This window comes from Ursus arctos, unplaced genomic scaffold, assembly GCF_023065955.2.
Source record: "Ursus arctos isolate Adak ecotype North America unplaced genomic scaffold, UrsArc2.0 scaffold_1, whole genome shotgun sequence".
NCBI classification, from domain to species: Eukaryota; Metazoa; Chordata; class Mammalia; order Carnivora; family Ursidae; genus Ursus; species Ursus arctos.
Genome location: NW_026622763.1, coordinates 63537541 through 63552626, shown reverse-complemented (window position 1 = coordinate 63552626; position 15086 = coordinate 63537541).

Genomic DNA, 15086 nt, shown 5'->3' with positions numbered 1-15086 from the left:
CTTGTTAAAATACCTTCTCCCTAAACGGGATTTATTACTGAATGAGAAAAATGGAATTGATGTTATCATTTCTGCCCCACGTTCCCATAAAGAACATTTTTCTTTTGTGTTAGCAAAAAAAAAAAAAGTGGAACTTGGTTTCCTTGCAGCTTTTTTTGTCACCAAAATATTTTCTAGGCTATACTAATATGAAGATTTTTTAGCAATTTACAGAAATGGTGCTTCTGAGCATGCATTTTCCCTTTTACTACTGAAAGGAAACCATGGGAACGCAGCATCCAATTTTGCTTGACAGAATCCTGGTTAGCAGACCACATGTGGTGTGTTTTTGTTTTGTTCTATAGTTGTTTCCACTGTGTCGTGTAATTCATCACAAGGATTCTGGGAATGGAAAATGTCACAAACCAAATATACAAAATTAATGAGTAGTTTACTCCGTTGCAAAGGGCAGGTAGTGAACAGTCAGACAGAACAAAAGCAACAAGAATCCCTGGGCATAAAGCTATTTCACCTAATGAAGTTCAGGGTTCTGTGTGTGATATGGTGTTGTTAAGCACCGATGACCATCTTGCTTGATTTTGAAATCTGTGAAAGTCATAAATGATTACCTTTGCATCCACTTTGTGTAACTTACCGGTTAAGGATAATCACATGTTTAAAGCAAGTAGGAAAAACAATAGCAAAGACAGCTATTGGTATTTTCAGAGCAATTTTAAAATGAACTTACTATTAGTACCCAGATTCAGTTTCAGTGACTCGTGTGTGCCTGTGACAACATATAAACTATGGTGCCCAGGTTTGTTCTCATATTCTTTGGAGCCAGTGGTATTATGATCATGTTTACAAAAAAGTGAGCGGGGCTTAGTCATGGATACCTATCACCTAGCTCATTTTGGCCAAATCATATAAACAAAAGGAGAGGAATAACCAGAGACCCATGAATTCCAAACTCCTGCCTTGTCACTTATTGCAGCATTTCCTATTTTTCTCCTGGTTTCCTTACCCTTCCATGACCAAGACAGCCATGGCTATTTCTAAGGTAGAATTTACCTCTGAGTTGTGTACTTCGAATTCAGAAGTGTTTGCACTCAAAGGTCTCTTCCTATACTCTTCAGTAACTCGAAGCTACCATCCATAAATAGTGAAAAATTTGAGCTTCAGCTCTTTACGGTGGCACCGAAGATGTCCCCTGAGCTTTTCTTCATGCCCAGAGTCAGTGGATCACATTAAAACTTAGTTGCTAAAATCCTACATACAATTATGAAAGGATGAAACATTTTAGGACACGAGGAACAGAGGACATAGCATCTTTTGAAAAGATAAGGAAATTCAGAGTGACATATGGGGTAAATGTCTTTATTTCCCTTTATTCCCACCCCACCTAGCTGTTTTCTGGGGAGACTGACTTTGTCACCCAGAGATTTCCCTGCCCTCTGGCTTCCAGTCGGGTTTGGTGATGGTGAGTTCCAGCAGGCAACAGGGAAGATGAAGAGTGAGGTCTGGGCATTTTTACTTCCGACTCCCTCCCCAGGGTTGGGCACATCCCCTACACAAAGATTGTTGTTCCTTTCCAGGTCACCTGTTCTGCATGAATTTCTGTTCTTTTAGGTTTTGGTAATTTCTTCCCTCGCCTCCTGAAGCTGAGCTCTGCTGCTGCAAGCCCCCGGTCCTTGCTGTCCCCCTGTGATTCCCTATATCCTATCGTTCTTTGATAATTAGTCTCTCAGAATTCTTGAGTTATTTCATTTGAGTATGCAGTCTTTTCACTGTTGAGACACCTACTGGAACACCAAAAATGATAATAATGCGCAATTCTGATGAACAGAGTAAAAGAAATAATAACAAGAACAGTAAAGATTCCAAACTCTTGTTCTCTTAATTAGGGAATCCAAAATATTTCCTCCAATTTTACCGACCTACCCTCAATTGGGTAAAAGAGGGAAGACTAAAAAAGTGAAGGGTAACAACAACAACAACAAAAATCTATAACTGTGCATGGAGTTCTTTTTTCCCTAGAACTTTCCTTCTCAGAGCTGTGTATTATCCTGTTCAAAACTGGATCCATGCCCCCGAGCCCCTGCACAGGTGCGACCCCAGGACTTCCCCTTCATTGCTTTCCTTGAATGGACCCACTGCTTCCTATATTTTATGTCTTTGGTCTTTTTACTTTATTTTGTTTGGTTCTGACATGGTGAGAAGACAGGTTTTCTGAGACACTGGAAAATAGTAGGCAGCAATATTTTTTAGGGACACCTGGGTACTGACTCTGCTTGCCTCTGAGGGGGAAAAAAAGCTTTCTAATATTAAGTTTGGTTCAAAATCTAAGAAAGCTTTGTTTTTCTAAAGACTTTCTTGAACAGAAGTACATGGGTGGTTAGGTTAAGGTCTGGAATGGAAATGAAATCATAGTATAAAAGAACAGTGGCTTAGCAGGAATTTGGAGTTTTACCAGCAGCCATGTGCCCCATAGGGATACAGGGTCCAGGAAAAAGCCACACAGAGATACGTATCTTTTCTGTGTGGACACTTCTGTTAAATTATGTTTCCTTTGCCACAGAAATGAAAAACTTTTAGCAGGTCTGAGTCTGTGGTTTATTTCTGTTGATCCTTAACCCAGCCTTCATGTTGTTATAACATCCACACTTCCTAAGGAACTTCTAAGAAAAGGTATATGAAAAATAATTTATTGAGCCTTTGTACATCTGAAAATGCTTTCACTCTTGATGGATATATTTACTAAACATTGCAGTTGGTTTCCTCTGTATTCTCAAGCTTATGTCTCCGTTTTTTTCTTAACATTTTTTAAATGAGATCTGGTTTCTAGTCTGATTCTCATTCTTTTGTAGGAATTACTAAATATTTTCATTCATGGGCCAGTATTAAGACTTGTCCTTTTTGTATAGCCCATTTTAGTTTGAGGCCTTATTTTTCTTTAGTGCTGAGAAATAATCCCCTATTATTTCTATATTTTCTTCTATCCATTCTTTCTGTTTTTAGAATTCTTATAAATGAACGTTGACCTCCCTGAATTAAACCTCTATGTGATTTTCCTCATGTTTTGTCTCTTTGTCTTTTTGAACTATGTTCTGAGACATTTCCTTGGATTTTCTTCTAGCCTCCTGACATTTTACATTTTAGGTACTATAACTCCCTTCAGATTCTTTCTTGTTATGTGATTGTTTTCCTCTTCTTATTATCCCATTCTTGATTTATGGAAATAATATTTTCTCAACCTTCTTTGAGAATATTAATTACACATTTCTTTCTCTCTCCTTCCCCTGGAATTAGTTTTTCATTTTGTTTATATTGGTCCTTGTCTTGTATGCTCTTGGTTTTCCTCATAATATTAATGACTCCTTGTCTCTTCATTCACTGTAGTTCTGCTTCTTCCTCTCTGAACGCTGCTTTCTCCTCATTCTTTTTGTAGACATTAATCCCTAATAAACCATCTTTCACTCCAAACTCTTTTTCAGCACCTGCTTCTGGTGAACCCAACCTGTTGACAATTATAGAGTCTCCATTTCCTTCCTATTGTAAAATGATGGATTTAGACTTTACTCTTTATTCTATAAATTTATATTATCATGGTAATCATGATCAAATTTTCATATGTTTTAGGTAAAAAAAGATGTAGTTTTGTGTTTGTAAACATGATGGATTGCGTGGCTCCTTGTCCCTTAACATTCTAATCCTCGTGTGTGTACTCTACTTGTGTTTGGGCCTAGCAGCCCAATTCTGCCCATGGCCAAGAAAACTATAAAGGACATGGTCTTAGTCATTGAACAGCTTAACAAAAAGTTGCCTTCTTTGTTGTTTTCATACCAAATACTGAGTGAATTCATGTGTCTGTCAGCCTCCCCATTCAGCGACTGCTACTGGGATTTTGCCCAAACACCTGCTTTATTGGTCTGTCTTATCTCTGAACTCAGGTCCAAATAATTGAAACTAATAGACTGACTAAATTAGTTGACTTTTTTTCATGATGCTGATTCACACTGAAATTTGTCATTTTCTTATTTGTAGTTCTTTTACTTCTAACACTTCTTGAAACTTACACCCCCCCACACACAAAAACTTTTTGCCAAATCTTTATGCATAAGGAAAAGCTTATAAAAGTCTGACAGAAAGCCTATATATCTGAAAAGAACTAACAAATTGCAAAGTGCCTGCAAAGAACAACTTCACCCCCACCCGCAATTCCCTGAGCACTACTGTGATGGGGATTCTGTTTCTCTGTAATCCATCCATGTCCTTATGCTTGAATTCCTGAGACTTATCTAGAATTCAAGAGATAAACTAAAATCTTCCTTGTGTTTTTTTTTCCTTCTTTTGTACTTTTGTTTCTGACTCCTGATTCTTTTTATGGTGTGTTTTTAAAACAAAAACAGAACAAAATACCCAAATATTTTTTTAAAGAAAACCAAGTCTCATGAAAAGTAATTTACTGTCAAGCTCAACATTTTTAAATGAAAAATACTTTATATAATTGAGAGATTAAGGATTACAATGTAAATGAAAAACAGGTAAAATTATTTTTGTGCTTTACTTACTGAAATAAAAACAATGCAAATTAATCTTTATCAATTTACCGGCTAATTAATGTCTAGAGATTTATACTAAAAAGATAATTGGAATGCTAAATATTTCATCATTATAATACAGAAACGTTTTAAAAGAGATGGTTCATATACTAAATAAAATTTACATCTGAACATCGTTTTGGATCATAAAATGTGATCCTTGTATAAAGTGAGTGTTCTGTCTGCTGAAGCAGAATATTTTAAAGCCCAACCACTTCACTTTCAAGTTTCTTTCTGCTCTACTAATTTTAAAGGTTACCTTTTCTTCCTAGTCATGAAATCTATTACTCCCTGATGGCAGGAAAAACACTAACTGTTTAGTTCCAGTACGAGTATATTTGACAGTACCTTTTTTTTTTAAAGTTTCTATTTAAATTCCAGTTAGTTGACATACAGTGTAATATACTTTTTGCCAAAATTTGCCAGTTTCAGGTGTATAATTTAATGATTGAACACTTACGTATAATACAGGTTGCTCATCACAAGTGCCCTCCTGTAATTCCCATCACCCGCTCATCCCATTCCCCCCAACCCGCCTCCCATCTCGTAGCCATCAGTTTCTTCTCTAGAGTTGAGTCTGTTTCTTGGTTTTCCTCTCCAGTTTTTTCCTCGTAATAGCGTATCTACTTTTCTTATGCCATTCCACAGAGAAGTCATCATAGGGATTTTGAGATATCAATAAAAAACAAATCTAGTAGTCTATCTAAAAACACAGCAAAGATAGAAACCTGAAAGAATCTTGCTAGGTAATTTTCTGTAGATATTTGCTTTTGAAGTTTTAGTTTAAGAATGTTGGAGCCTGGGATACTTTAGGTTCTGGTATATCTCAAATAACAAAAATTCAATACTTCTGTAAGGTAGTAAATGACTACGACAAGGCCTAAATGTTAGCAAACTAGTTGTTTGTCTTCATTGACACTGCTAGGAAGCTGGTCAATGATCCCCTGCCTGGAGAAGACTATTGTGAAAGAATATGAGGGAGTACTTTAACCCCTCCCCCAATGTGTGACCCCTAAGCACTGGGGTGAAAGGTAGACTAGGGGCTTCACAGGGCTGTAATCAGGAAAAAGGGATTGTAATTAGTTAGATATGTACTTTAGGAGGCTGGTTCATTTATGTTTGATTACATTCTCAACAGTTCAGATAACTACTACCAGTAAAAAGTGTTATACCAAGTTATAGACTAGAGAAGCGATCTTTAAATTGTCCTCACTTTGGCTAATTGAATTTAAATAAAAAAAAGAAAAGAAAAAAAGAAATTTTCCTCACTTATATCCATCATATAAATGTGAATATAATACAATGTGTTTACATGTATATAAAATTAAAAATACCGATAATACTCTTTAAGTCATAAAGTCTTAGATTTAGAAAGACTATTAGAGATCCTCTAGTACAACTTGCCATTTGCTATGGGAAATTCTTCTTCCTTCTGAAAGACGTTCAATAGGCATTTACTAACCACCAGCTTAGTGAAGGAATAAAATATAAATAAGGCATGGTCTTCTTGTTTTTAGAACATAAAACCTAGGCAGACTTGGAGCAAAATATAGAAGATAACAGATCATACCCCCAAAATTATGGAATTTTTTTTTGCCTTATGATTGATGCTCTAAGAAGACACTGATGTTTAGCTCTGTTCACCCTGAATTACAGATTTGGTTCTCTTACAGAACTGATAGCTTTGTGAGAAAGTATATTAGGAAACCCTACCCTTCTGCTTTCACAAAAAGGCATTCACAGGGCATCACCTCTGCTAAGGAGGACTTTCTGTGCTTTTCAAACTTTAATTTATAAACAAATCACCTAGGATCTTAGTAAAATATAGATTCTAACTTACTTAGTTGGAGTGGGGCCTGAAACTGCATTTCTGATGAGCCCCTTAGATGCCAACGTTGCTCTTCTGAGGGCCATTTTGAATAGGAGGGCTCTTGAGCTTTTCTCTTTACCCAGTTATTATATTGAATGAGTGAATATTTTCATAAGCAAGATAATGGTAGTGATAAAATTCGAGTCCCTCAGTGACTTCTCCAATCAGGTCAAATCAAACCTGATTCTACTATTCTAGTCAGTTTTATTATTGCTTATCAAGTTTTATAATTGATTTATAACTTGTGGGAACACCTTAAATTCACATTCAGATGTTCTGGTCTTTTAACATCTCAAGCACTGATAGTTTCCAATTTAGTTTTCTGTGAAAGGCAAATAGTTTCCCATTTCCTTTTTAAAGGAATAGATTATGGAATTTAATAGCTCAGACACTTTTAGCAAAGATATATTTAATACACAGTTATTGATTAAAAAATGATTTCAATGTGGCAGACATTATGAATTTTAAAAAATTAACTCCTTCTTCTACCTTAGTTTGTTTCATTGGTGTCTACCTGACCTTTAACATGGTATTAGTAATTTTTATGTCTGCTTATGCTTTTGTATTATCACACACATTTAAAAAAAGAGCACTTGTTTCGTGGAGCAGGTATTCCTCCACTACCGCTGCTTCCTTCCATGTAAAGGGAGCTCCACTTGGATAAACCTTCTACCCTCTCCCCACACCATCACTCATTCCTCTGCAAGAGAGGATGAACACCCATTTCATTCATAATTTAAGATAAATTATCTTAAATAATTTAAGCCACGCCCTTTCCTTTTTTCTTCGTCCTTGTTAGCTGGTTTTCAGCAGAGAGCACATAATCTGCTTTGTCTCTATATGGCATGAGATTTACAGGACCATGGCCTCTTTCCTACTATACATATGTGATTAGATGGATATTTGTCTAATTGTGGAGATCACTATCAGAGAGCTGACTTGGCCAAAGATATGAATTATTTCCTCCAATCTTGGCTGATTGTTAATAAAGTTGATATTCTAATTTCCATAAGCTGGTTACTTTTACTCTCAATTGGTTCAGATTTGAGTGGAAAGAGAGGTACATTTAAAACAAAATCTTGTCCTATTGTAGTATTACTCTGTGCCTTTCATTTATATAAGACATGCATGAGTAAAAACAATACAAGACAAAAAATAGTTGCTATAGAAAACAAAACCACTAGCTTGAAAAGGTATCTGCGTACCCATTTTCATTGCAGCATTATTTACAGTAGCCAAGGTATGGAAACAACCTAAATGTCCATTGACAGATGAATAAAGAAAACGTGGTATGTATATACAGTGGAATATTTTTTGGCTTTAAAAAAGAATGAAATCTTGCCATTTTGACAACATGTGTGGACCTTGGGGGCGTTATGCTAAGTTAAGTAAGTCAGACAGAGAAAGACGAATACCTTATGATCTCACTTACATGTGAAATCTTAAACAAACCAACAAACCCAAGCTCACAGATACAGCAAACAGATTGGTGGTTGTCAGAGGTAGAAAGTGGTGAGTGGGCAAATAGGTTGAAGGGAGTCAAAAGGGAGTCAGAATTTCAGTTATAAAATAAATAAATCATGAGGATGTAATGTACAGCATGGTGAGTATAGTTAATAATACTGCATTGCATATTTGAAAGTTGCTAAGAGAATAGATCTTGAAAGTTCCCATCACAAGAAAAAAAATTTTGTAACTCTGTATAGCAACAGATGTTGACTAAAATTACTGTGGTGATCTTTTTGCAATATACACAAATATAGAATCATTATGTTGTACAGTAGAAAAATATATTGTTGTATGTCAATTGTATACCTCAATTAAAAAAAAAGAGTTGCTATAAGACAGAAATGAGAGATAACTTTTGGATAGGGGAGAATTAATGGAAAACTGAATTGGACCTTAAAAATAATTTTTAGTAGTTTTAAAGGGTGGTAATAAAAAGTCATACTATTTCAAGGAGATAATTACATGAGAAATTGCAGAAATATTTAAGAACTAATTTAGAGAATGATAGCCTGATTCGGCTAAAAGATAAGTTATGTGCAGGGTGTGTGTGTAAAGGGCAAATTCTGGGAAAAGAAAACTTGTACTTAAATTAAGAGGTGTCTTGAGTCTGCTAAAAAGTTTCCTTTGAAGAACCATTGAAGATCTGAGTAAGGAAATGTTTGATCTGAGCAATATTTGTAGGAAATTACTCTAGAAGCTTTGGTTTGTCAGAAATAAAGTGTGGGAGAGAAAAGACCAATTAGAAATAAGAATCAGAGCAGGTAAAGAGCCATTGGAGTCTGACTAAGGGCCATAGGAGTGGGAATATAAAGGAAGGAATGTTGATGAGAGACAATGAAGAAGTACAATCTTTACTGCTTAGCAACTGACTGAATGGGGGGAAAATGAGGGAAAATGATGACCATAAATAAAGTGTTATGTCTAGTGATGGGTGGGGCTAGAATCAAATTAAAAGGAAATAAGATTTCAGAAAGAATGTCAAGTTTAATGGAAAAGGTGATTTTAGTTTTAGATATGCTGAGTTTTTAGGGCTCTGGAGACATGTAGGGCAATCTATAGAATGAAAACTGAATTTGAGGTGGTAGTCAATTGACACTTCAAACTTGGATTTTGAACTTATTGGTAGTGGTGGGTGAAGCTGTGGAGGTAATGACTCATAAGTGGAGAATGTATTAACAAAATATTAGAAAGGATTAGGATATAATCTTTACTTGTATGATTGGATTAGGAAGAGATACATAAATATGGGCTGTAGAAATTAGCTTTGCATATTCATTTGCCTATATAATTAATGAAATTTGAGGTTGGTGTTTATATATGAGACTTCTAAATGTTACTCAAACTTTATGATTTACCAAATATTATGGGTGGAGGGAGAAGACCACTTCTTAATATCTCAAGCAAAAACACTGAATTCTTTACTTGATAAGGAATGAAGAGCTAAACTTGGAGGGTTCAGTTACCTCCCAAAAACCAACAGCTGATTTCATATAGAGTTTGAGCGAGTGTAGATTTAGCAGATTGGCAAACATTAAAAAACAAAGCAAAACAGGTGTGTTTGCAAATTGACTGATATTCAAAATTTTCAGTTTGGAGATTATAGTGATGTGAGTGAAAATATTGCTAATTGACTGATTTTTAGAAGTGCGATCACTCTAGGCTGTGCTGGTGGGTTGGTTTTATAGGTATGGGGACTGATGTAAAATGGCCTGAAATTGGTTCTGGGTCAATATAGGGTTGTTGCCAAATAAGAATCGCTAGTTTCTTTTGGCATTTGGAGAATAAGAACCTGTTGTTTTAAAATTTAAAAAAAAAAATCAAAATCTAACTTAATTTCTCTGTATAAAATTTTGTTTCAAGATTAATCATTTTTGAAGAATTAAAGTAATGATGGTTAACTAAATCTAAATCTCTCCAGAATTTTTCACAAACTATAGGAAACAACAAAAAGAACAAATAAACCACCCAAATATGTAAATCATAAATTATCATAAGTATTAAAAATCGCAGTTTCCATCAGAACTACTTCTTTAGCTCACACTTCAAGGTCTTGTGTAGGGCTAGGGAGTACAGAGAACGTCACTGGAAGAGAGAATAGGAAATTGATACTAAAACAATCCCTGAGAAAAAGAAAGTCAACTCAAAGTGTAAAACACTGAAAGAGTTCTGAAAGATTAGTGATAACTAAGACAGGGATTTAAAATTGCATGTGTGTGTGTGGGGGGAGGTAGTGACATCAGCATCATGGCTAAATAAGATGTCCCTTGTTTATCTGTTGCCTCTGCCCTTCCCCAGTGATTTAGCATCCATCCAATAAAAGTACCTTTTTGGGTGCTGTGGGACTCAGCACCGTATGCCAAGGGACCTGGGAGTAGTTTCACCAACCCATGTATTGGGTAATAGGCATATAGACCTCAGTCCTGACTGTGGACTTTGCAGTGGCCTATGAACTAGTTCTTCTGAGCCATGGTCCAGGAAAATATTGCCTTAATAATCACCCATAGAATAGAGAGCCTTTGTGGAAGGTTTCCAGTGGGGAAGTTCCAGAACACTGTTGGAACAGAAAAAAAAAATATAAGTTTAGACTCATTGGAGAGGGTTAGAAGAACACTGTAACTTTACTGGCATCACTCCTTCCCCAAGATGGTACAGCTTAGGACCAGGAGAGATCTTCTTGGTCTGTGATTTCTCCCCTGGGGAAAGTAAAAGTGTGTGCATGAGGTCCAGGCTTCCCAAGCTGTGTGGAATACTGCCAAAGAGACTCATTATTTTCACCCCATCCTGAGTACTGATTTATGAGCTGCAATACTGGACAGTGGGAAGGGGCAGGGAGAGTGGTAGGTAGGACTCTCAAAGGGCACTGAAAGGGGCACAGATCTACTAACTGTATCAATAACTCCATCAAGAAGTCTTCGTATGAGCCACTGGGGATTCCTTGCTTGCAGACTCAGCCAACTGGCCCACAGGCATCCCAGGCACTTTGCATGACTCACTTACACACACTCCCACTCTGTGGCTGGCTCCCTGTCTGAGCTCCCAATGGTGGTCATGAGACTGAGTTTTGGGCAGACAGCTAATGAACACTCACAGAATGCTGGCAGTAATCTGCAGACCTGGGGAGACCACAAACATGAGCACTGTCAGCACTCAACTTCATTGTAGGATTGAGAGAAGGCATACAAGCTTAAAAATTCTTCCACAAGAGGGGGCAAGAATTGTGGATCAGGTATATCCATGGTAGATTTGAAAAAGCATCAGAATACGTAGCAGGTATGATGGAGGGTGTTTCTCTCCAGAGGCCATTAGTAAAGACTGGAGGTGGTGACTTCTACTTCAAGTGTGAGGAGAGCAACGCAAAACTTCTAGGAACATGAAAAATCAAAGAAACATGACACCACCAAATGGTCACAATAATCTTCCAGTCACCAATTCCAAAAACATGGAAATCTATGATTTATGCAGTAAAGAATTCAAAATAGCTTTTTTAAGGAAACTCAGTGAGCTCCAAGAAGATGGAAAAAGGTAATTCAACACAATCAGGAAAACAATACAGACACACAATGAGAAGTTTAAGAAAGAGATAGAATCATAAAAAAGAACCAAAGAGAAGCTGAAGAATAAGATTGATGCATTGAAAAATGCAGTAGAAAGCATCAAAAGAATGAATCAAGCAGAAGAAAGAATCTTTGAGTTAGAAGACAAGAACCTTGAAATTTTCCTGTAAAAGGAGAACAATGAAAAAAAAAGAATCAAAGAATAAGGAAAGCCTGTGTGATACATGGAATACCTGCACAAGAAATAATTGCTAATTATTAGAGTTTGAGGAGAAGAGGAGAAGGGGATGGAGCAGAAAGCTTATATAAAGAAATAATAGCTCACAACTTCCCAAATCTGGGGAGAGGTTTAGATATCTGAGTTCAAGAAACTCATAGGTCACCAAACAATGAAAGGAATGATTTAGCATTCCTTCTTCTGGAAATATAACCAAAGGAATTGAAAGCAGGATCTCAAGGAGATATCTACGTTCCCATATTCATTGCAGCATTATTCATAATAGTCAAGATATGGAAACAACTTAAGTGTCCATCTAAGGATGGAGTGGATAAAGAAGATGTGAGATACACACACACACACACACCACACACACAATGGAACAGTATTTAGCTATGTGAACAAAGAAAATTCTGCTATTTGCAACAACATGGATGGACTTTGAAGGCATTATGCAAAGTGACATAAATCAGACAGAGAAAGACAAATACTGTATGATATCACTTATATGTAGAATCTAAAAAAGCCAAACTCATAGGAACTGACATGACAGTAAGATGATGGTTGCCTGGATTTGGGGACTGGGGGAAATAGGGAGGTGTTGGTCAAAGGGTACAAACTTCCAGTTAAAAGATGAATAAGTTCTGGGGATCTAATGTACGGCATGATAATTATAGTTAACAATACTGTATTATATACTTGAAAGTTGGTAAGAGGGTATATCTTTAATGTTCTCACCATAGAAGAAATAATAATTATATGACGTGATGTTGATGGTGGTGTTAGCAAGCACTACTGCGGTCTTCATTTTGCAAGGTCGAAATCAAGTCAACACGCTGTATGACTTAAACTTAACACAATGTTATACGTCAATTGTATCTCAATAAAGCTGGAGGAAAAAAGTACAAATGAGAGTTGAGGTAGTTTTGGAGACATGAAGGTAAAAAAGAGTAAAATGGAGACTGCATTTAAAGGAAAAGAAATCTGGGGAAAATTTTAGCTTTGTGGAAGTCAAAAGTAACAGAAATATGAAGGGCACACACATACACTCCTCAACAGGCCATCTGATAAAGAAAGTGCAGTTTACTACATTAACAGAATAGGTTTCTCTTTAAAGAAGAGTCTTGTGAGTTACTCCACACCACCATCATTGTTTATTAAGCAGAGAGACAGAAGCAGTCCTCAGATCTCCACACAAAGCGAGAGCAAAAAATTGAGGAGAGTCAAAATATTTTATCTGATAAACATTCCCTCCCCCCAAAAAGCATCTAGGAAGCAAAGGGATCCTGTGACACAAAATACCAAACTAAATTAAATGTGCAAAACAAACATTTGGGGATATAAAAGCAACCAGAATTTAACTTTGAGTCAAATATTTAAAAACTGAGAAGAAAAATGGACAAAAACAAGAAAAAATTAAACACTCTGGAAAGAAATAGGGGAAAATCCTAACAGATTTGAAGGCTTCATTACAGATGCTCAAAGAAAATATATGTCATTGAAATTTTATTAATGACCTTAAAGAAAAAAGACAGCACCCTACTGTGACCATGTTGGCTCACTCTTGTTGTCTAGAGTGCTCAAGGGAAGACTCATCCTCTGCAATATACAGGCTCATTGGTTCTTTGCTCATGTGGAGGAAGAGCATTCACCATGTGGCATACCGAATTCCATGCTCTTAAAAGATGCTGGCTCACTAGGACCTTATAGAATGACATTGCTGCTGTGGTTGTCTTTGCCTCTGTTGCCAAAAACTATCCTCATCTTCAGGGTAAAAGGGGAAAAAAAAAACACTCGAGGTACTAGTATGGCATAGTCAAGAACGAACCCAGCATACACCTATAGTTCTTAAGCCCAACGAAGCTGTGGGGACACCTTTAATCCTGACAATACTTACTTCAGACTCTCCAGAGATAGAAACATAAATATTAGCAGTGTAGAGTATATCTTGTTGATTGACATTCATAAACACTCTGTTCCCCAAAAGTAGCATATGTAAGGAACAAATATTAGGATAGACACAATATTCTGGGCCATCATGCATGTCTCCACAAATATTAAATTATTCAAATAATAAAAAATATGTTCCCCGAACATAGTGGAATTAAATTAGAAATCAGTAATAGAAAGATATCTAGAAACTATCAAAATATTTGAAAATTAAAGTACATAATTCTGAAAAACCCATGGGCAACGGAAGAAACAACAAAAATTTTAAGGTATTTTAAGCTGAATGAAAACAAAGATCTGTGCAATGCAGCTAAGGAGAGCTTACATAGGAATTTATAACACTGAATACTTAGAATCAAAGTTAGATCTCAAGACAATAGTCTAAACTTCCATCTTAAGAAATGAGATAAAGTAAAACAAATTAGACCCCGAAGTAATCACAAGAGAGGAGACAATGAAGATCAGAGTGGATATCAATGAAATAGAAAACAAAAACAACAGAAAAAAACTGAAGAAACAAGTCTGTTTCTTTGGGAAGATTAATGAGTATGATTAAGTGTCTGTTACAACTAATGAGAAAAAGCTAAATAAGACAAAATTACCCATATCATCAATGAGAAAGAGGACATCATGATAGATTTTACAGTTTTTTTTTTTTTAAAGATTTTATTTATTTATTTGACAGAGATAGAGACAGCCAGCGAGAGAGGGAACACAAGCAGGGAGAGTGGGAGAGAAGAAGCAGGCTCATAGCTGAAGAGCCTGATGTGGGGCTCGATCCCATAACGCCGAGATCACGCCCTGAGCCGAAGGCAGGCGCTTAACCGCTGTGCCACCCAGGCGCCCCGATTTTACAGTTTTTTAAAAGGGAAATAAAGGAAATAGTATGAATTATTTTATGAAAATAAATTCGACAATTTTTATAAAATGGACAATTTTTTTGAAGGATAGAAACTATCTAATCTCACACAAGAAGAAATGGCCTGAAAAGCCCCATATCAATTAAAGAAGATAAATACGTGGTTAAAAAGCTTCAAGCAAAAGAAATTCCAGGCCTAGGAGTCTTCAATGGTTAATTCTACTAAAGATTTAAGGGAATAGTAACAAACACTGCACAATTCATTTATATGAGGTACTTAAAATAGTCAAATTATAGAAGCAGAAAGTAGAATGGTGGTTGCCAAAGGATTGGAGGAGGGGGAAATGGGGAGTTTTTGTTCAGTGGGTAGTAAGTTATACAAGATGAATAATCTCTAGAAGTCTGCTGTACACTGTAGTGCCTATAATTAACAATACAGTATTGTGCACTGAAAAATTTAAAAGAGTAATCTCATGTTAAGTGCTCTTACCCTGAGAACAAAACAATACCCCCACCATAAAAACCCCAAAGGGACACAAGTAAACTT